Here is a 22,519-nt window from a genome sequence, read left to right as displayed (position 1 = left end):
TTATCTGAGTAAATTACATAAGTTTAGTCTGGTTAATTTTTACTGGCTCCTGGGTTCGATTTTGTTATAATTACGTCTCTTGGGAAGGAAAGATTAGTGCATGAACCGAAGTAAAAATGCTAATGTATCTTTCCACTAAATTTTTATCCGGTGAAACTAGTTTCACTGTATTAGAATCACCCTCAGATACTTCGACGCCGATGCGCCGAAATAAGTTGTACCGAATAAAAATTTAGTGGAAAGTTGCATTGATATTTTTACTCAAGTGATGGATTTCCACCAAGTTAAGCCGGAAAATATCAGATATAGTGGTACATGAATCTGACTGTGGTGTTTTCTTATCTCTATTAATTTATACGGTTGGTCAAATATATGCTCATAACATGCCGTCATATTTAGCGTTTCGCAAGAAAACTGAAATGTTCTGTTCCTTACTAAAAGTCCATGTTTTGTCTGCTCTGTCTCAGAATCAATAAGCTCCCAACCTAATCCCATCAACACATTCGTGACGCCTACTCCCCAGCGTGATAATTCTTAGCAAGCCTAGCGGATTTTCCGTGGATCTAATTCAATTTTTTGACTATCTCTTAATCGTAGCATAAAAACGTTTCCTTGACCGGGACTCGAACCCCGGATTTTCGACTTGCCTAATGCTCTAACCTAAATATGTGAATCTGAATCGAGGGAAACAGTGTCGCTGCCATCTTCTTCGACCTGTCACCTCCCTGATTACCAAATTACAACTCAAGAGTTATTCCTTAGCCACTTGCAGCTCAAAAAACAATGTATACCGCCTCTCCTGTAACTTCTGTCCTGCCTTCTACGTGAGGGACTGCAACACCACCATTTCCATCATCATGGAAAACCACCGTTTCTTCACTAAATCTCCCATCTTCCTTAATTATGTTATTTCAACCCACACTGCTTCCCACGACCAATGTTTTGATGACTGCTTCTCTGTTTTGATGGTTGAAACCCTTTCTGAATACGAATTCAGTATAGAGGTGAGAACTCGCGAGATGGTGCATATATGGATGCTTCAGTCATTTAAACCTCCCGGGTTGAAGTCAGACCTCTGAAACCATCCAATAACCGCATACACATTACCTCTCACCCTCTTGTCCGTTTTCGTCCGTTACTTCTCCTTCTCTCACCTCCCCACAAATATCCCCTCCGCTCTTCCCCCGATATTGGAATTCCGATGATAGCGGCCGTGCCGTCGAAACATCAACTAGATGTGTAAGTGTCCTTTCTATGTGTTTCTGTGTATTAATGGTTCAATCAAACTTTATGTATATATAAATATAATATATATATAAATAATTAAATAAATAAATAAATAAATATATAAATAAATAAATATATATATATATATAAATATATATATATATATATATATATATATATATATATATATATATATATATATATATATATTTACGTGTGTGGGTCGCGGTAGTACAAGGGGTAAAGCATTGGCCTTCTGCCCAGAGGGTTCCCGGTTCGATTCCCGGGAAAGGCTCTGGGCACCTGCAGCTCCACCCAAGCTATGTGATTTTCGGGTACCAGATCTTTCTGGGAAACCATAACCGACACAGGGAAAGGAACTGGACCCTGATGTGTGAATTTCACACGCCGTCGTGCTTAGTACTGGGTGAATTCGACCATCACCAACTAAACCGACCTTCGGGTTGTTTACTGTGTTTATATATATGTATGTATATGTGTGTGTGTATATATCATCCATAATTTTTAATCTTTGGAATGATAATTGAGGTATTTTCCCGTTGCCTCAATAGAGTTTTTAACGTTTTTAACGGGTTTTTAAAACCCGGCCCGTTAAAAGGCGGCCATGGTGACGCCTTTGCAGCCGTATCTCTGAGGAACAAAAGCTGCGTGTACCACCTTTCGTCTGGCTCCTTACTTTCAACCTATCTGGTATGGGTGACCCTGCAAGAAGCAATTACTCGTATTATTACTCCCGCCAGCACAGATCTGGGGGTCATCGGAAAGCACAAGCCCTTCCACCACGTCGCGGTTGTAGTCCATGGGAGGTATATTGCAAAAAATAGGAATAGATTGGAGTGACAGGAGGCTATTTCGCAACCTGTACAGGTCTCGGACTGCTCAGGTGCGGTGGGGAACGGGTAGTCTTAATGGGCGGTGTCAGGTTAGGGGTGTGTGGCAGGATTCCCCATTGTCACCGTTGCTGTTCAACCTTTATGTGGAGGAAATAGTTAAGGAGGCATTGGAAGAACTGGGTGTAAGAATGAAAGTCTGTGGGGAATTCGTAAAATCAGTTAGATTCCCTGATGGCCAAACTTTAGTTTGTCAGTCAGCCACGGGGTTACAAGTTTTGCTTAGTGAATTGGAAATTCAGTGCGACAGATATGGAATGAGGATAAATATTAATAAAAAAAGGTTTATGCGATTTTCCAGAAATAAAAAGTCTAAGTTAAACATTAAAATAGGAGGGCAAAAACTAGAGCAAGTAGAACAGTTTACGTATTTCGGAGGTGTTTTGGATCATCACGGTCAAAGTAGTAAGGACGTAAGGAGAAGACTTGCGCTAGGCAAAGAGGCTTTCACAAGGAGGAGGGAGTTGATGACAGGGACGTTGAGTAAGGATATTAAGAAAAGACTCGGAAAAACTTTGATATGGAGCTTAGTTCTGTGCGGCGCGGAAACGTGGTCCTTGAAGCAGGAGGATAGACGTAGACTGGAGGCTTTTGTAATGTGGGTGTGGAGAAGAATGGAGAAGGTGACAGAGAAGAAAACAAATAAGGATGTACTTGGAATGGGGGGCGAAGGAAGGGGTTTTTTGGGAAAAATCCTATGGAGGCAGGAAAAATGGATCATGGGGGTTTTGGTCGCCAGTGGGATGTTGAAAACTGTAATGGAGGGGAGAATGTTGGGAAAACGAGGAAATGGCAGGAACAGGATAGGAATGTTGAGGAAGGAAGTACTCAGAGATGAAGAGGGGCCTAATGTAGAATAGGTTACTGGATTGTGTGTTTTGTTAGGAGTTACAAAATTTTTATTAAATAGTTGTGTCCATCGCACCTTAACTGGTAGGTTACCTTATATTAATAATATACGTATACAATTAAAAAACATGCAAACTCACAAAATCATAGCAAGACATGAAAATACACTCAGACTTTTACGTATTACTTTATGTTATTACTAATGGCAATATCTTATTGAATGATTGAATGAAATCACTTTTCGCAGCCCAGGGGATGATGGCCTTATTACGAAGGGTGACATATCACTAGATATTAATATTCCCCAGGTCAAGTCCCGAAGTATCAAAAGAGCCAAGTATGACTCAATTAAATGATGAAATGTTTGATGAAAGCTACTCTTTTGCGGGCTGGAAACTCGAAATCCTGAACATCCAAATTTCCAATTAAATTCCATGGGACATCGCCTTATAATTGCAATTTTCACTCTGATACAGGTAAGATTAGCATTCAAATGTTTACGTGGAAACGATTTGCTATTACAAATGCGTCGGATAACTTGCCGTCGCGGAAGCATCCAACAGGCTGTGGTTCATTATCAACGTAATGCATTTCATTACACTCGTCGCTATTTATACAAGCAAAAGGACAAATCACATGCCTAAATCAAAGGGAAAGTCTGAAGTTTATTCGCGGATCTGGTCGTAAAAGCGTTGCTGTCACAAAAGGCCCATCCCTTTGGCGACTTCCGTCGTACTCTCTTCATTTACCGTATTACATCATGCGCGTTGATCCTCGCAGAGATTTTTCTAACGACCACTGGATGCGTAATCACTTCAGGCTCTGTGCCAAGCTATTCACTTGGTATACACGTACAAAATATTGACGAGGATGAAAGTGCGCGAGTGTAATTAAAGTAAAAAACAAAATATGACGCATTGATTTAGATTTTTTATTTAATCCAAGTGAGGCCGAAAACGCTGGATTGTAGGGGCGTATTGTTTTCTAAAAGGGAAAACCCCGTCGAATTTTTATGAAATGATGTACAATTGTTTCTTTCCTAACGAACTATTTATATGACTATTTCAAAAGCCGAAGAATAATAGTTTAAACTCTTGTATAAATCCGTTATCGTTTCCGCAGTGCGTAAAATGAATCTATTTATGGCAACCATCGGATACGAATCAAACTTTGAAAATTCGTTATTCGGGTTAATTTACTAAGTCACTCAACTAAATTGGATCAATATCTACGAACGTTTTGGGGCTGTACCTAACTATAGTGAAACTTTCTGCCTTTCCTACGGTTTAGATACAGTTATGATTGACTTGGAAAAATTTTTGTACGCTGATAGACTGTGAGTGAGGAGATCGAGGCGAGACATTAAAAAAGAAGTTACTACAGAATAATTACTAGTTCATGGGTCATGGTCATACGGTTATGAAATGCAGCGTTGAAGCGTCCTGAGGCATATTTATTTTAACAAAGAGCGCAATACTAAGCGTGATTTCTCCCGGATGAAGTGTCGGCATCGGAACAGTGCCTCGATGTGATCCCTCTCTTCCCCTTCATCTCCCTCCTCTCCATTTCCCGTTGGTCTCCCGCTCTCGTTCGTTATCCATCGTCATTTCATTCATCCTCATCAATTCTTCCCTTCCAAAGCCCCTTGTTTCCTAACAAACAAAAATAAAACGCTCACCTGCCTCACTCTCTCTTCGCGATCGAATCTCTTCAAACCCTCTCTGACTGTTGAATCGCTCATTCCAACGATGGCTCTGAAAACTCAATCCGATCCGCCTTTCATTTTGGGATCAATCACCAATTGAGTTGAGACGACGCTAATGGTACTGAACGGGCACTTTGTCACTTGAAAAATAATGTTGTTAGTTTAGGGGTGGTGAAAGGGGTTGATACGTTGGTCATCTTACCCCTTTCGCTACGGGTTCACCTTGAATTCAATTTTTTTTCATTTCATAGAGATACTTCACTTTTGTTTGAATTTTACTACGAGATCGAGAATATCGCCAGCGTGCAAAGGATATTTTTCAGCTTAACCTAACCAAATTGCAATTTGAAAATCATAGGAAATATCCGAGATATATTTATTGAATTCATATTTACCGTCACCTAATGTTTTTAAATTATGTATGTATTCACGGAAGTATATGTCGAACTTCGCATGAAAAATATGTTAGGTGCAGAGATGGTTTTGATAATGCCTTTCCGAAATGCATCAACTTCGCTATTTTATAAATTTAACTTTCAAATCGAATCATTAAAATCAAATACACAGTATAAAAAATACTTTATCGTCTTCTTTCCGGCGGCATTTTAAAAAGATTTCTTATCGCTGCATGATTCACTTTCGACATGAGGCGCTGAAACGTTATCAGTGGTGCCCGCTAAGTAGGTAATCATTACATGGTTAAACAAATCGACTATTTTCTGTGCTGTTTTATGATCAAACATCTTTAGTGCTAATAATGGCTCACTGTATGTGCATTTAAAGTCGTCGATAATGATGGTGCATTTATTTTTCAGTGACTATTTAATGTGCGTTTAGGTGATTGATCTACCCTTGCGTAGCTATGTGATTTCATGAGCATTTACGATACTCTTTTTACTTAACCCTCTATACCGCTAAAGAGATATGTATTTTTCAAACCTATAGTCTATTTACTAGGGAAAAAAGTAGAACTCACCTAGAACTTACCTTTGCGACGTGTGAACTCACGCATTTAAGACAGGGAGGAAAGGTACTTTCACTATGCTGCCTGCGGTATCCCAGGCATTTGTGGCTTTCAGAAAATCACACAGGTCCGGTTAAGCTAGCGGTGTCTAAAGGCATGGTAGGATTTGCATCCGACACCCACCGACTAGCAGCAGACCCACTACGCTACCCGAACCCTTTACTTCTGCACGGCTTCCATTTTTAATCGATGAAAGCTGCTGAATATCACAGTGGACTCAAATTCTCTTCTGCACAGAATCCTGGGATTTAAGATATGATGAAGTCATCCCTTATTGTATCGGAGTAATTAAACCCATTTAATTGGAGTAAAATCACAGCGGACTAATATTCATGGCCAGCATATTTGTCGAGGGAGGACACCACGTAAAAATTGTGTCAACAATAAACGTTGGTAGTTTTCAAACCTTTGGCATATATATTCCGAGAGAAAACGCCGGGAAACGCTGACGTTCGTGCCATTCGAAAATGAAGTCTTTCAAACGGAAACTCTAACGTAGGAAATTTGTGAATTCCCCGACGAGGTGTGTGTGCCAGCGTCATTCTCAGAGTTAGTTATCTTCCAACTTATCGTCGTCCTTTCATACATACAAAATGTATTTTGTTCACTCCTATCGCTCTGAAAACCGTGCTTGCCTCTCCTCTTCCTCCCCCACCCCCCACGCCCTCCCTCTCACCTAACTCTCTCCCTCTCTCGCTCGGTTCGTAAAATCGCCCGCATTCCTTTTGGGCAGCCTAAATCCTTCTCTCTGGGGTCCGCTATCTCGTTGTTTACCACGAATATATATTTCCTCTGGTGACAAAAGGGTGCCGTGGAATGAGTTTCGAGGGGGGCGGATGGGTGGAGGTTGGGGGAAGGGATGGGAAGAGAAACGAAGGAGAGAATTGCGTGGGGAAAAGAAGGGCAGGAATGGGACAAAGAGGCAGAGAGAGAGAGATATATAGATGAGCACGCATGGATAAACTTCTATATTTTTCACGAGTAAAATTAACCTCTTAATTCCCTCAAAAGACGGCTTCAGGTGTAACTAGCTGAAATTTCTTCGTAATTGCCCAAAGTAAAATTATTTTAAGTAATTTAAGTCAAAAGTCAAGGTGAGACAATTAAGTCTGAACGCTAACTGGAAACGTAAATTGTGATTAAAATGAACCAGCGTATTGTTGTTTTGACTCTGTTAGAAAATTTGACTTTTGTCTATGATATTTGAATTTGCCCTTTTGGTATTATTTAATATTTAATCGTTGCAAGATTCAATGTATTAGCATATAGTTTTGTAAAAAAAATCCCACCTTTATAGGTCTACCCCCACCGACTCACTAAATTGAAATAAATATATAAATATGCATAAAACTTATGTGAAGGTCTCACGGATGTGAATAATAATATATAAAAAGTTAGCTTTAGTGAATAAAGACAAAAATACAGAAATACAAAAAAGAAAAGAAACACTATACATATATATATATCAGGAATTATTTCAGAAAGTGTATAGCTATACCAAAGCAATTTGATAAACCTCCAAATCCGTGTGAATTACTTTTTATCAATGCTTTTAACCCTGAGGTTTGTATTTCGGCAGGGGTTCTAAAATCCCATGAAACGCAGAAGTTGAGATTGTAATTGAATGTGATAATGAGTTTTGATAAACATGTAAACATCAACATCATACCCTATGCGAATATGGAAATGCATAGGGTTTTTTATATGTAGCCAAAAATTTACCTGATTAGTATTTCTAAAACTTGAACTGTAAACCTGATTTACCAAAATTAATCTGCTTGCCTGATTTCTCTATATTGTCCTGTTATTTACCTAGCATAAATTACCTTCATGAAAGAACAGACATTGGAACATTACTGTGTAGACTGACGATGGTTAATACGGGTACGCATTGTACTTGGTACGATTTAATTCACTATTGGGCTCTCCGATTATCAAAGCGTAGTTGATTCAGTCTATTACTTGGTCAGGATATCGATATTTATCTATCCTTCATGAAAGCTTATTTGATGGGTTGATAGTTTTGTTATTTTACGGACAAAATGAATTCGTCCTGAATGACGCTTAAAAATTTGCTATTTAATGAATAGAAAGCTGCAAGAAAGAAATAGACAGCTGAAAATATGAACTGGTTACCATTTCAGAGTGTAAAAATCATTCTCCTTGACCGTGATTCGGACCCGGATTTCCGGCCGAGTGCTTTAACTAGTTCAGCTACCGAGGATCCTCTTATAGTCCGAGATTTTGGGGGCTTTAAAGGAACAAGATACTGTGGAGAAATACTGTACATACACAATGTGATAGGCATTCTTAGCCTGGCGCGATGGGCTACAGCCCACGAGGTTGAAACCAACTTTAAACAATAGGGGTGTTTCACCTTTGGCAAATACCAAGAAACTGCGGGAGATGCCGTGACAGTAACGTTCAACGGAGTCATCCTCTGCATATGCACTACAAAGCAATGAATCCCGGTAAAGTCGAATTTTTCTTTACATTCTAAATTGTTGTACTGTAATTCACATTTTACGATTGACTCCGTTAAAAATTACTACCGCGGTATCTTCCGAAGTTTCTTGGAGTATATGAACTAGTAATTAAAAAATTTGGGTTTTACTCTTCAGTGTGCCTAACATTTGTAATTGTTGTTATCATGAATTCGGCGAGGGAAGAAGGAATATGGAGAACTTTGAGTAATGGAGTCTCGTCCCATTTTGATAAGGGCAGTCGAATCCGATCGGGAAATACATTAGGGAATCTTAATATCTTAATGATTCCATCGGTGGCGGAAGTGTACTCTAGAATTATCTGCTTTCTTCTTAGTCTTGCTGCTCCCTTTGGGTCTATTAGGGTACTATTTCATAGAATCGATATTAATCATGTGACATCTAATGTTTATAACAGTTGTTCACATTTGGTCTTCTTTGTACATTATGCATTATTACGCAAATAATTCTTAGATACATCCCATACATTTTCCAAATACTCTAATTTTGACCGAACTGTAACGCAGTGACTTACTGTTTCTCAATTTTTAATTAAATTAACACTTGAAAATCCTTCTGATTAAGAACATTTTATTGAAAGACAACCCAATTTTGTACAATTGTATTCACCCACGTAACGTTTGATGCATCACTGAGTCCTAGCTACTTTCTCAAGTTACCATGTGCTATCACCCCTAAGAATATCGAGTGCCATAGTAAAAGAGACAACGGCAATTTTTCCGTTGATTTACGCGACATCGTGAATCAAGTTGACAGGAGCTCATAATAAGGTTTCTCAATTGCTCTGAAGAACATGCCTTAAACTACGAGTTTTCATCAGTCATAGTAACTTGAGAAAATTTACGAGAGTATCATGTGACTTATGAAATACCTCTGAAAATAATTCACCTTAGTCCTTCGAAAAATAAGCAGTAAAATATTTTTGGTCATTTATTTAGATTATTGGTACAATTCATTTTCTTTATTTCAATAATGTAAATTGAGATGGAGCCCTAAACTTGATTCCCTGTATTCTAAACTTGATTCCCTTTGGCCACAGTACTGAGGGAAATGGGCTTATTATGTTTAAAATTCAGACCAACATTTTTTCAGGAAGAATCTCTAGGGAATTCCACTTCAATTTTTCCTATGACCTCGTTGAAGTGTATGCAACGGTAAAAGAGACAGGGAGAGAAAGACTCAAGAGCCCCAATTGTGATGGAGGATGTACAGTTAGAAATCAGGATATCAGGCTCTCCAGGAGAGGAGGGGAATGTGAAAAGGAGAGAAAGAGGAAGATTGATGAGTCAGGTTGGGATTTCCGTTAAAGCACTTCATCCCATGATTCTCCTGCGGTGCTGAATGCAGGGGAATAAAACACAAGGGCGAAGGGGCGGAGTCGGAAGAAGAACAGAAGGTGAGGGAGCCGAATCGCGAGCTTTAAAAGGACGTCGAATGGGGAGCGACGAGCCTTTTTTAATGGGCGCGCCTTTTGTGTTTTTCGACTCTCTGCTTCGCTGCCCAGAAAAAAAGACCGCGTTCGACTATTGTGGAATGCGAGAGTGGTTGGGTCGACACCGGAGCGCGCGCATACTCACACACACATGCACTCACACACACACATACAAAACATTCGGAAACCTCTCGCCTTTAATCCGGGTTCTCCAGCGGGATTTTCTTCCGCGATGGCCAAGGTTACGGCGTGATTTCGGAAAATGGAGCATTAAAGCGTGATTGTAGTCCTTAAAAAAGACCAATGTTCTCTTTTCTATCAAAAATAAAGGAGGGAACTGGAGTGAATTTTCCAGGTCGCCAAACTGTCAACTAAGTGCCATTAATGCGGTATTAAAACTGTACGCCTTCAGATTTATTATCCTATACTTAGATGAAAGCTTGATGGATTTTAACGAATTAAGAATATAAATTACTATTCTGACTTGTAATTTTTGTGCATGCATTAATTTCATTGGATAATGGAATTATTTTGTTTTAAACAGGTTAAATGCACAATTATGGTGCGATTTGTTATTAATTTAAATATTCTACGTAAAATCGATCATTGAGGCATATAAATTGATGTATCACTAAAAATTAATTGATGATCATGACTGCCGTATCACAAAGGTATTTTTATGAAAAATACTCTAGTTCCGTCGACATCATATCCTTTTTTGAAACAGATTTTTTGCCAACATATTATTTTGGAACGACATTCGTGGGAAATACCTCTAGCTAAATAATAAATTTGCTTGTAAATTTTTGGAAGACAGAAAATATTATTGGAGAAGCTGTTTTTATTATGATTTTTTTCTATGACTTTATCGTAGGGCTATGTTTATCTAATCTGTATTCTCAAATAAATGTTAGCTTGATTTTTTTCCTGGTTTTTATTCGAATTTTTGCAGTACATGTATATTCCTAATCATGTTAACTCATCAAGTATCTGATTCTGTTTAATACCTGACATGGATATACCATTTCTCATTCGTTAGTAAATTACTATTTTCCTACTTGCATGATTATTTGCATTGGCTGTAGTTTTCAATGAAAACATATTTGACTTGATACCGTGATTAGTAAGTGACAGTGGTTTATTCTATCAGTGGCCATAGAAGATCTCAAAATTAATTAAATATTCATCCTAATAGCCAACCTTTAAAAAAACTGTTACGTAGATTACTGGTTGGTAGAAGTGGTAACGTAATTCATGTCCAATATGCTCATTTCCTGAGGATCTAAAATTTATTTCAATACGAGTCTTATCCATTACAGTAGGCATTGATTAAAACTCGCATCCACGACCACACTTAAGAGGTTGTCATGCGATTACCTTGTAATTGTTTTCCCATGATGACAAATGGTGCCTTTAATCTGTGCATGTATATGTAGGACTAAGTAGTGATGTGGGTTTGAATTTGAATTTTTTTGCGATTAATAATTTTATGATTGCTTCTCTAATTACAATTTATATTTCTGTGTGAATAATTTGACTCTTATTTTGCAGAAGTTTAGTTTAATTTTCATAGTTTTAATAAAAAATGTCTTGAAGGTCGTTTAATAGGTGCCCTCTTGGTTAAATCATGTTTTTTCAGCTGTTGAGAAATACAGAACTTGTTCGTAAGATATATATAAAGCCAGATTCAAGTGCTTTTGTTAAAGCCCGTATATAAAATGAAACTCTGCGGTTGAATAATTTAACTTTCAAAATTACGAGAATATTTATGTGAGTTATACCATTGTAAAGAACATTTTCATTAATCGTTATTTTCATAAAGGAAGTATATTAACTTTTGTCGAAAGACTTTTGCAATTAAGGGTCATCTAAAACTAGATGTTCTCTTGGTTTGCATACACTTGGTATTAATATAAAAAATGTTTAAATAATTTTACGATTGATGGAAAGTATTCAAGATATGATTGCTCAGGAGATATATGGGCCATGGAATAATCGCTGTTATAAATACTGTTCCTATCCTTGTCCGTGTTAATTAAAGATATAAGGAGTTGTTATGAAAGTAAATGATTATAAAACCACGTATGCTATCAGGAATTTGAATGTACGTACTTTTCCAGGAATAAGTATTTATACATTCAGTAATTAAAAACACAGCCGCAAATGTGGAAACAATGCCAATAGAAAATTGGTGCTGGGACATTAAAAATACGCAATTATATCGACTGTTATTGGCAGTGATCGAACAAATTGCAGTTTGAAATAATTCTTAAAGGCCCGAACGTTTTCTTTTCATTGCTCCTGTATTCGCATCTTCGTAGGAAGTAGGACATACTGAAGTTTAGGGGGTCATTTGGGTGCATTCCAATCGGATCGACCTCATTTGTGACACGATTCGTGGTGCCAAATGACTTTAGGGGCACTTTTTGAGACCTTTGAGGTCATCTCTAGACTTATCTCAAGGGAATACGTGTGTGTGAGTATGTTTAGTGTACTAAACTGTTGCCGTTCCACGTACCGTTCGCGCCTTCTCTGGTAGTCTCCTTCGCGCATTTTCCTTCAATAGCACAATGGCCAGTTTAAGTGAATTACTGTAGAAAACGTCCAGGCCGTGAAAAGTTTTTATTTTGCGCTTCAGGCGTCGGATAAACCTTTGTGCGCTAGCCTTCCTAAGAGATAAAAAATGGTGCATTATCAGGTTATTTATGTTATAGTTCTAAGACTGATAAAAGTGCAGCGCACGGCATCCAATCGAAATTGCCGCAGCCAAATAACATAACTATTGATGGCAAGAGTTATGTACGAATTTTCACAAAACATTTTGGCAAGAAGTAAAGCAAAATCAAATCATACTGTTTTATTGTTCCTTCAGACTTAAGAGTCTAGAGGAGAGGACGCACAAATGTAACTCTAAAATTTTTCTCAGGGATAAGAACTGGTCCACTACTTTTTTCGGAAGAAATAACTAATATGAATAGTTTGATCTATTATTCAATACCTTAAGACTCCATCGACTTTTGTTCATTGTTTATCAGTCGCGCAATGAAAAATTCACCAAAATGTTAATTTATTGGCTAAGTAGCGAAAATTATGGTTGAAGTGGAATATTTTTAGATATTTGATTACACGTAAAGAATTATTAAGAGACAAAGGCTTGCAATGTGACGGCGGTGTCGATAAAAACTTATTTAAAAGACAAGGGTAAAGTAATTGTGAGTTTAAATACTTCTCCGAGGGATAATTTGCGTTGTGGATTTTAAGTTGTGAATCGGAGTCCCTTGAAAAGATGAGCACCACTTTCGAGAATTAGACCCGGTCTCTCGCCAGCAGAAACCGCCACCCTATCCCAACGATGAAATTTACATCACTTAGCTGCGATGCTGATCGAAATGAACGCTCACTCTCAAATTTACAGACGAATTTGAGATTGGAATCTGATAGAATCTCCCGGGGAGTGGGGCTGAGGAAATTTGCGAAGCGGGACTTTCGTTCGAGACTCATTGATTGGCTTTCGCACGCATATTTTTTTTTGGGGAAGCGGTTCAGGCGCAAGGTGGATGATGGCAAATGCGTCCGTGTTTTAGGGGTACATCATTCTTGATAAGATGCGAAAGGGAGAGGGTTGTGCGAGCTAAGGAATGAGGATGGAGGGGCGTTAATAAATAACTGAAGGGAGAAGTAGTTAGTTCCGAAGTCAACTTCAAATGAACCTGACGTTCCACCCCTTCCCCCCTTCTCTCTCCCTTTTGTGCCCTTAACTCTCTCCAACGTCTTCCGTCCTCGTTCCTTCATTCCACCTTACCTCCCCGCATCGCTTGTTTATTCCGTTTTCTTACCCATCGTCACGCTATTCTTCCGCAAGAGGAATTCCTTTCTCCCAACCTGCTTTTTTTCTTTATTTATTGTCTACACTTTATCCTCAGTCCATCGTCCTTCCTTTACCGTCTCCAATCCTCCACTCCTCCTACCCCACCCCCCTTATTGCGTAACACTCCCTGCTTTTACGACGCGGGCCATGATTGTTATAGCAGGCTACCCTATTTCCCCATTCGCGTCACGGGGAGATGAGAAGAGGAGGATGGGGTGTGGGACAAAAAAATTCGACCGGCCCGGAGAGCTGGGACGAGGTGGCTAAAAGAGAGCGTGGAGTGGGAGGGCATTGGGAGGGGGAAAGGAGAAAGATGGTTGATGTTCCGAATACGAGGCTATAAACGGTGGAAATGGCCCTTATCCGAAAGTGCGTTAATTAAGACGGATACGGCCGCATGACGTGCATCAATCATCCATGCCGCTTCTATATATATATTTTTGGACTACCACTCTCTCCATCCCTCTCTTCCTCCCTCGCGCTCTCGAATCAAATTATACGAAAAAAAATTACCTGCGGACGAGCGACCTACAACTGCCGAAATGGAGCGGACAAAGAAAACTACATTCATTATGGTTTTCATTTCCCGAGAGGATATTTCTTTCCGAAATTTTTGCTGGATCATTTTTCACTGAAATTTACGCCTTCAAGGGTATGAGATTCCCCCCCCCCCCTCGGTCACCCAATCGTAGCTTTCAGGATTGTACCTTTCCGATTTATTCATTTTGCATCGAATTCTGGAATGAAAAAATACGGTCAACGGCTTAGATTAGGCCAACAACCATTTATTAGAACTCTAAAATTGCAATACCTTGCAAAACCCTTATGGATTTACGGTAATTAAAAAGAACTCTTGCACGAAGTTCATTAATACTGTTTACCCTTCCTTATTTTCTCTCGAGAATTTGTAAAATATTATGTAATATGCGCATTAATATTGCTTACAAATAGTGTTACAATTTTGGAAGGAGAAAATACTGGGCGTAATTGTTTGATGCCTGATCTAAACCATTATTATTTTGTCTAATATTTTTTCAATAGAATAGAGCCTTATACTTTTTCTCATGAGTGCTCTGACCTAAGGGTAAATAAATGATTTTAATTTAAAATATAAACACGTTCACTTCTTATCCACTAATTAATCCAAAGGATTAACTTGCGTATCTGTCATTGTGCACATAGGCGAAATGATGTATTTTGGTGTATCGTGGTAATATCTGAAAATTAGCTGCCATGTCATTTTCAAATACCTTTCTTGGAATTTCGAAGAGTTTTATCTATTGGTTTACTTCTGGCCAATAAACTTAAATATTAACGTAGGAAACTTCAATTAGGCCTATTTCATATTAGTATTGTTATTCCCCTTATGTTGAATAAGATGCGATGAAGCAAAAGATTTACATAAAAGTAGTTCCAAATTGTGATATGAGGTCGCTATGATAGTTCTTTAATTGATCAACATGCTTATTATTTGTTTGTGTTCTGATTCTAGTATAAGGCAAATGTAGTAGGTATAAGCTTTGGAGGTAAATTTAACTTATCAGTATTGTTTAGATCAATCATCTTCGCAGTTAATTCCATGGAAACGTGAGGCTTTCAACCGGTAGATTCATTTAACCACTGTGGGATATTAAATAGACTTTGGAGATGTAACCAGATGTTCGAACTACTTAGTTCACCTAATTTAACCTTCCCAAATTATAAAGAAAGTCTATAGTATTAGTATGAGGCGAATGTAGTAGGAATTAGCATCATCATGATAATTCCACTGGGTTTTTTATGGCCTGTTTATGGCACAAATCACCTTCTAAAATCCTTGCTTCTTGGCCTTAATTTGCTCACGAATCAAATATTTTTCCTCGAGGGGTAAATGAAATGGCCTTTATTTTATGTTATTATGTTTTTTTGGCTAACTGCATGCTTTACTGTCTGTTAATTAAAATTTTTGAAATTTGAACACAATTCAATTCAGCCGATTACAAAGAAAAATATCTACCTTAAAACTACACTGGTAATATACGTCAATATTAATAGCTTTTCTTTCATTGAAAATTAATGATGTGAGCTAAGTTGGGATTTTATCAAATGTAAAAAGTATGCGAGCCAAAACTCAAGGGCAAACTTTATTTTTTGTACGTTTTTATACTTTCTATTGCGACTTTAGCATGCATTTTATCTTCTACACAATGGCCTCTTGGTTCTCCGACTTCGCGACCTAGATGCGACAGAGTTCGGTAAATGCTGATTTAGGCAGATGAAGTGAATAACAAGGAAGGGGATGTACTGAGTACCATCCATCAAACCATCAAACCTTTGCGCTGCAATGATTCTCCCTTGATTGCGAACAAGAGATAAATTCCTAGCAGCGCGACACTGCAGGGAAAAGGGGTAGTGGAAGGAGACGGAAAGCACTGGGAGGACAATGATGTACCCTAGGGAGATAAGTGGGGCTCGGAGAACAGGAGAGGGGAGAGTTGGTGGACGATGGGGCTCTCTGTGGGGGCATATAGCTAGTAAAATGGGTTTCGAGCAGTCAGCTAATGCAACCTCCAGTGACGGAAGTGAGTGAGGACGAGGATTAGTTGGTAAGTACAGAGTAGGAAAGAGTAGGCGTGGAAAGGTGTGGGGTGCCAGGGAAAGAGGTTTAACGTGGTCATTAAGAATCATCTGAGGAAATAAACTTGAGACAACTCATGGAAAAAATATTTCATTTACTTAAGCAGAATTGCGGGTTGGGTTATTTTTGCGACCACTTTGAGGGAAATTTTTCATGCACGCGTCCGGAAACTTGCGACCAGTGTGGGGAATCCAAAATTGTTTGTCATATGCGTAGTAAGCTGGCAAATTGCTGTGTTAGGGATTCATCTATAAATTATCTAGGAAATTTAGTATTTGGTTGAAATGCACATTGTTTCCTTTTATGTTTTCAGAAAGTTATTTTTCCACGTTCATGTTAAAAGAAAGAGAGTGAAAAACAAAGTCCACTTGATAAATAGCTCAACATTCTTATTTTAATGCCCCTATAAATATATGTTTAGGCCTGTTGTTGACTATGGGTATATCTCAAATTATAATTTAATGGGCTGGTCAATTAGTAGCACCGTTCTATCTCTTCCTTTGATTGACCTTCTCTCAGTATCATTCGAGTGCAATTCGGGACCGATTTTGTTTTCATATATGATGAAAGGTCAACCTTGCTCGATCCGGTCGCTCGTTTTTGACGCTATAAATATAGAATTGATCTTTTTCATTGATTGATTGGACGGTCACTCAAGAGTACACACAATACTCGTATACGCGATACACATACGATACTCGCATATGTCAATGTACTTGAATATTTTTGCGGGGGCATTTCCAAAAGACAAATCATCCTACAGCATCAAAGGAGTGAATGTATAAAACAAAACAACATGGAAGTAAATCACGAATATAACAATAAGGAAATTATTCACCAATGACATTAGCAAGTGGAAAGTATGTTACTGATATCTGGTGTGATATCATGGGGAAATAAAAACTGATGAAAATTATACGCTTTACTGACAGACTGATATGGTTTCCTCAGGCTAGTTGCCAATAGACTTGAGAATGACCGTAACTGTTATTCGCCACTTTTGTCGAAAGATTTTGACGTCGCGGTTGGAAATGAAAACCCGGAATTTCCTTTCCTTAATTAGATGCGGAGTTAAGCAAAATCACACAGTAAATACCTTGATGTGCCCCTTGCGTATATCTCAATGCATCTATATTTAGCAAATCTGAATTACCTTCGGGAAAATTTCCATTTCTTGTTATTCTTTATTATTTGATGATAGAAAATTAGTGTAAATAAGTCGTGAATTTTTTATTATTCATCGCTAGACCAACATTAATTTTCGACTTTATATTAAAAAAAAGCTTTGACTACATTCGTCTTCTTCACTTAGTTAGCATGTGCTCACGCACTGACTTGAGGATTGGGTTAGTCGGTTACGAGTATCCCATATCCAAAGTTGTTCCTGAGTTGTTCAACAGAATTGCTTAAAATGTGGTACATTTTCTCCATTTCGGAGACTTCTTTCTATTTTCCGACCATCATGCCAATTCTTAAGATTTTTTATGAATTGTTGTTTGGTAGTCAGGTCGTGTAACCCAAGAAATAATAAATGGAAGCGCTGAAGAAAATTACCCGAAAATGGTACCAGATGTTGATGTGGGGGAAAGAAAGGTCGAATAAAAAGGGAGGGACAGAGAGAGAAAGAGGCGGAGAAATGGAAAATTGGGCTTGGGGGATAGGAAAGCGTGTTTCCCCATCGAACATATTGCGAAAGCGAAGGGGAAGAGAAAGGAAGAGGAGACGGGAGGGTTTCCATTTCCACTCCGTTCGAAGATTGAAAGGGTGCCCTTACCACTCTGAAAGTCTGGCCAACGAGGAAATCTCACCCTCCCGCAGTCACTTTACTCCTCCTTTCCCTGCTCTACCCTTCGCTGCTTTCTCTTTCACCGTTTTACCCTTTTCGCTACCATCATGCGTCCCTGTCCTCCCACCCCTCTTCCCCGCTCTCCTCTCCCTTTCCCCCCCACCCATCACAACCTCATTCTCCGCCAATTCCCCTTCTTCCTATTAACACATGTCCGTTTGTTGTTTGCTCTGCCTGTTCCTCCGCACAAATAATCCCCTCGGGCAGCTAGCTGTTTATGCTCATTCTTTTTCCCCCCCCCTCCCTCATTTTATCTCTCTCCTCCTTGTTTTCCTCCCTCGTAGGATAAACAACAAAAATCTGGCATCGCCAGTACATGACTTCCTCCATGCTTGTGGTAACTTCATTGAAGCGAATGAAAATTGAAATTGGGTTAATGAAAAATTATTGATGAGCAAGAATTTATTTAAGTATCTTAAGAAAGATTCACTAAAATAATCCGCCAAGTTCTTTCCTAACGTAAAAAAATTGACACTTGGTGATGGAAATCATAATGTAAATGACGGCATCTCCTCCGGCTGGTGGCCTATTGAAATTACTTTGCATGGTTTATCTCTTAATGGTTATATCCAGAGGAATGATTGAGTATTATTGATTGCAATTTATAATGTAAATGGGAGAATCACTGACGCAATTATGTGTGTAACTATTTAAAAACTGATTTTTTATACTTACTTTGGATTTGAAATGGTCTCTATTTGTTAATTTCTTCATTAAAATGCCATATGTTAACAGAAATTCTACTGTTAATATTTTGTATGATATTTCATCAAAATTAAAAGTTCATAGAAATGGTTATGGAACTTCGTTTTCTACTGAGAAACTCAATTACAGTTTAGATCCACTTATTTAAGATTCGTATCTGACTGTCTATTGTTGCATCCTGAATTCATCGACCATTTTTATAGCGTAAAGTTAACTATACCTTGATGATGTATTATTTAATATATCAGAAAATGTAAAATATTTTGAATTCATTTGAAATCCCATATAGTACAAATGATAACGAAAAATTTCGATGAGAATATAATTAGGTATTTCATGCGCACTCAGGTTTCGCTAAACTAAGTTATTTTACAGAAAATGCAACGAGAAAAACTAAATCTTGAAAAATTAATCATAATGAAAACTACAATATATGAATTATGAACAAAATATAATATAAATATTTTGAGTGTACCTTTCCTTTTAAATTTTACCATATAAAATACATTAAGCGGCGAGATTGCTCAGAGAAAAATCGTTCACAGTATTTCGCAATGGGTATCTCCATCAAACGTCGAAGGTTGATTTTGTTAAAACTTTACTATATTGTCACCCCTACTACAAATGGAAAAGCAACATTTTTTCTCCTCTTCTATAAATTTTTATTTTTTTCCACTGGTCGCATTAGGTTTATCGGGTCGTACAAGGTTTATTCAAGGAATTAAGTCCTGAGTTTTGCACCAAATTTTTTTCCCATTCTGCCGAGGCATCACTATCATCGGCATCATTACTCCTGGTGCTGGTGATGTGCATCCCTGTCTTATTATATCATCTCGTACATAAAATCAAGTATTTGATGATTTTTCGGATTGACGGTGTTGCGAATGATGGGATTAATGTGATGTTGGTAGCTATATTTCATGAGAATGTACATTTTATGAGGCCGTAATAATTGTGATACCGGACAAATACTAATTAATTATTATTTCTTCTTTATGTCGATAATATTCTGTTAACAGGCAAAATCGCTTCAGTAGAGGGACATTTTATTCCGTAAAATATTGCTCGTGTAAAAAAAAGGGATTTCACTGGTGGAATTGGAAGGACCTATCAGTCCAGTACAATAATACGGTATATGAGAGAAAAAGTCTATTACTTTATAAAAAAGTCTATGAAAACTTTCCTATGACCGTAGAGTGGATACTCTCATCTAAAAAAGAGAATGAATTACTAACTTAGAATATTTCCAGGCACTACGACTTGGACTTAACAATCACTATGGTGACATTGAACGTAAAGGTATATAGAGTAAGATGGGATCCGTATAATAAATATAGCTGAACCGCACATCGTAGAAATATCTTGGCATAGAGAGGTTAGCCATTATAAAAATGCTTCAGATACTCCAGTTTTTACGAGGGCGATGAAACATTTCCTTCAATAGCAATTAAATTTCTCTATAGTCTGTTAGAGAATATGAATGCTTGAATTTCTAGCTATCAAGTTATGAGTTTATCGATCGAGTAAATGTCAAAGCAGGGCTACTGTCCAGAAAACTTCACTTGACCAAAAATATGTCGGGTTATATCGCAATGACTGATAGAAATAATTGGCATAAAAAGAGTTAAACAAAATAAAGAAGCTCTTTAGTTTGAATTCTCTTGAAATTCAACAGCAAAAACTTTTTATTTGATCTTAATCAGAAGTATTTCGTGTAAAGAGTCCCACAAAAAACAAGTTTATACTATGCATCGTTAAACGAAGACAACAAAATCAATGTATAATGAGACACACATAAGTTCACGTAACCTAGGAAATATTGGTACAGATTTTAATTCAGTTAATTATTCCAACTCTTATATTGGCTAATGATTAACATCATTTTGCAACTAATGGATTTCCGTCTTAAAACAGCCTGATAAAACAACGAAGCAACAATATTTCTCAAGTTATCATATTGTTCATCAAATTGCTAGTTCTTATTTGTGGTGAAAACTACTTCAATGATAGACGAGATATGAGTATTCGTACAGAAATTTAGAAAATTTTGAATGCCAAGTGACATTTCAGGGCTGTTAAGCCATGAATTTGCTTTCGATTAAGCTTTTGAAATTGCACTGCGATCTATGGAAATTTAATGGGTCTAGTTTGAAAGTGGTCGATGATATTGTAGTTTGTTTTCCTCTAAAATTGGCGGGTGATATGTTTTGTCTAATTAGCTCAAGGATTCGTATTAGAGATCGAGTTTTATGTTGTCCAGCCTTTGGCATATCAAACAAATACGTCCCGTATCTGGAACATTCTCTATCAATGAATAATATTATACTCTCTTGGCTGTATCATATCACGGGTATTTCACACCGTCCTGCAGTCGCCAAATAAGAACAGATATTTTAAATTTGATCCAAATTCATAAACTGCATTCAACTATTAGATATTCAATTGATCTTCCTATCAGTAGGGAACATTTTGTCTTTGTAGTGAAAATATGATGGAAAGAAAGAATTAAGAGTTTGATTGTGAAAATAATTATGAAGGTATGCGGTAAAACGGGTTTAAGTGTACATTTCCTAATGCTATAAGTAATTATTCTATTGATATCAGCGATGAAATTTGGATGTTTTTATTAAAGACTGATAAATGTTTAATTATATTAATTGATGAACAAATACACATGATGAACTCTAGTTTTGTGATTATTAGGACTTTTCTTTTTATTCTAACATGTTAATTTTTTTTACCAAGAATGAAATACATTATTGAATTAAATACCATCAGTAACGTATATTGGAATTTTTTATCGTAAAAGAAACTTTGGTCTGTCTCTTTCATGTATTTTCAGATATCTAAATGAGTCTATGAGGGTAAAAAAGAAATTTTACACTTCCACAATAAAGATTTAATATTTCACGACCATGGTTGTGAAAAATTAAATCTTTATCGTGGAAGTGTAGAGTTTCTTTTTTACCCTCATAATAAAGGAATTCCATATAGTCAAACCTGAAGCTGTTATGTTTAAATGAGTCTTTTCAAAATAAGTGGTGTATATCCAATGTATGTGGTCCAAGTAGATACGAATATTCTCGGCCATTGTTTCTAAGTAACGCAAACTTTTTGCAATAATAAAACGTCATATTCCGAGTGCATCGTTAAGAAACACATTCTGAATGAATAGCTCAAGTGTTTTTCATAACTCGAGGTCCAACTCACCGACTGTGAACCTGGTTAATGCATTCTATACCGTGGCTCACTAGATCCCCACCAAGTTTTGCCTCGGGGTATTATTCTCCTTTTCGAAGCCGAAAATCCTAACACGTTTAGTTACAATTAGAACTGTTTTTAGCGTAAGCTGAACCTCCTAAGCGAGCATTAATGTCTGAAATTGTTTTTCTTTCAAATTATTCCATATTTTATTTTTATAAGATATGTCGTATTCAACAGTAGGCAGAAGTGAAGTTGCTATTCATGGAGGCCAAGTGTACATTGAAAAGGAAAAATGTTCTCACCTCATTGGACTTCATTTACTTATACTGCGAACTGACCTCACTTCAAGAGATATTACTGATAGTTGACAATGCGTAACTCTTCTTATCGTTACTGTGAGTGAATAATCTCTCATTCACTCTGCTCCTTAGTTCTTCCGAGATAGGTTTTGCTACATTTAATTTCCTCAACCAACTTTTCCGTTTTATCCTCTTGAATCTGTTGCATTACGCCAATAAATTAAATTAATTATGCTTGAAATACGCCCGGGAAGCTGTGAGATCTGCCACGCCGTTTCTAAATTTTTTTCTTATCCACATTGTGGTCAAACTAATATCGCACTGAATA

The sequence above is a fragment of the Hetaerina americana genome, unplaced genomic scaffold (genome assembly GCF_022747635.1).
Source record: "Hetaerina americana unplaced genomic scaffold, ioHetAmer1.1.p SCAF_4, whole genome shotgun sequence".
Lineage (NCBI taxonomy): Eukaryota > Metazoa > Arthropoda > Insecta > Odonata > Calopterygidae > Hetaerina > Hetaerina americana.
This window is presented reverse-complemented; position numbering follows the sequence as displayed.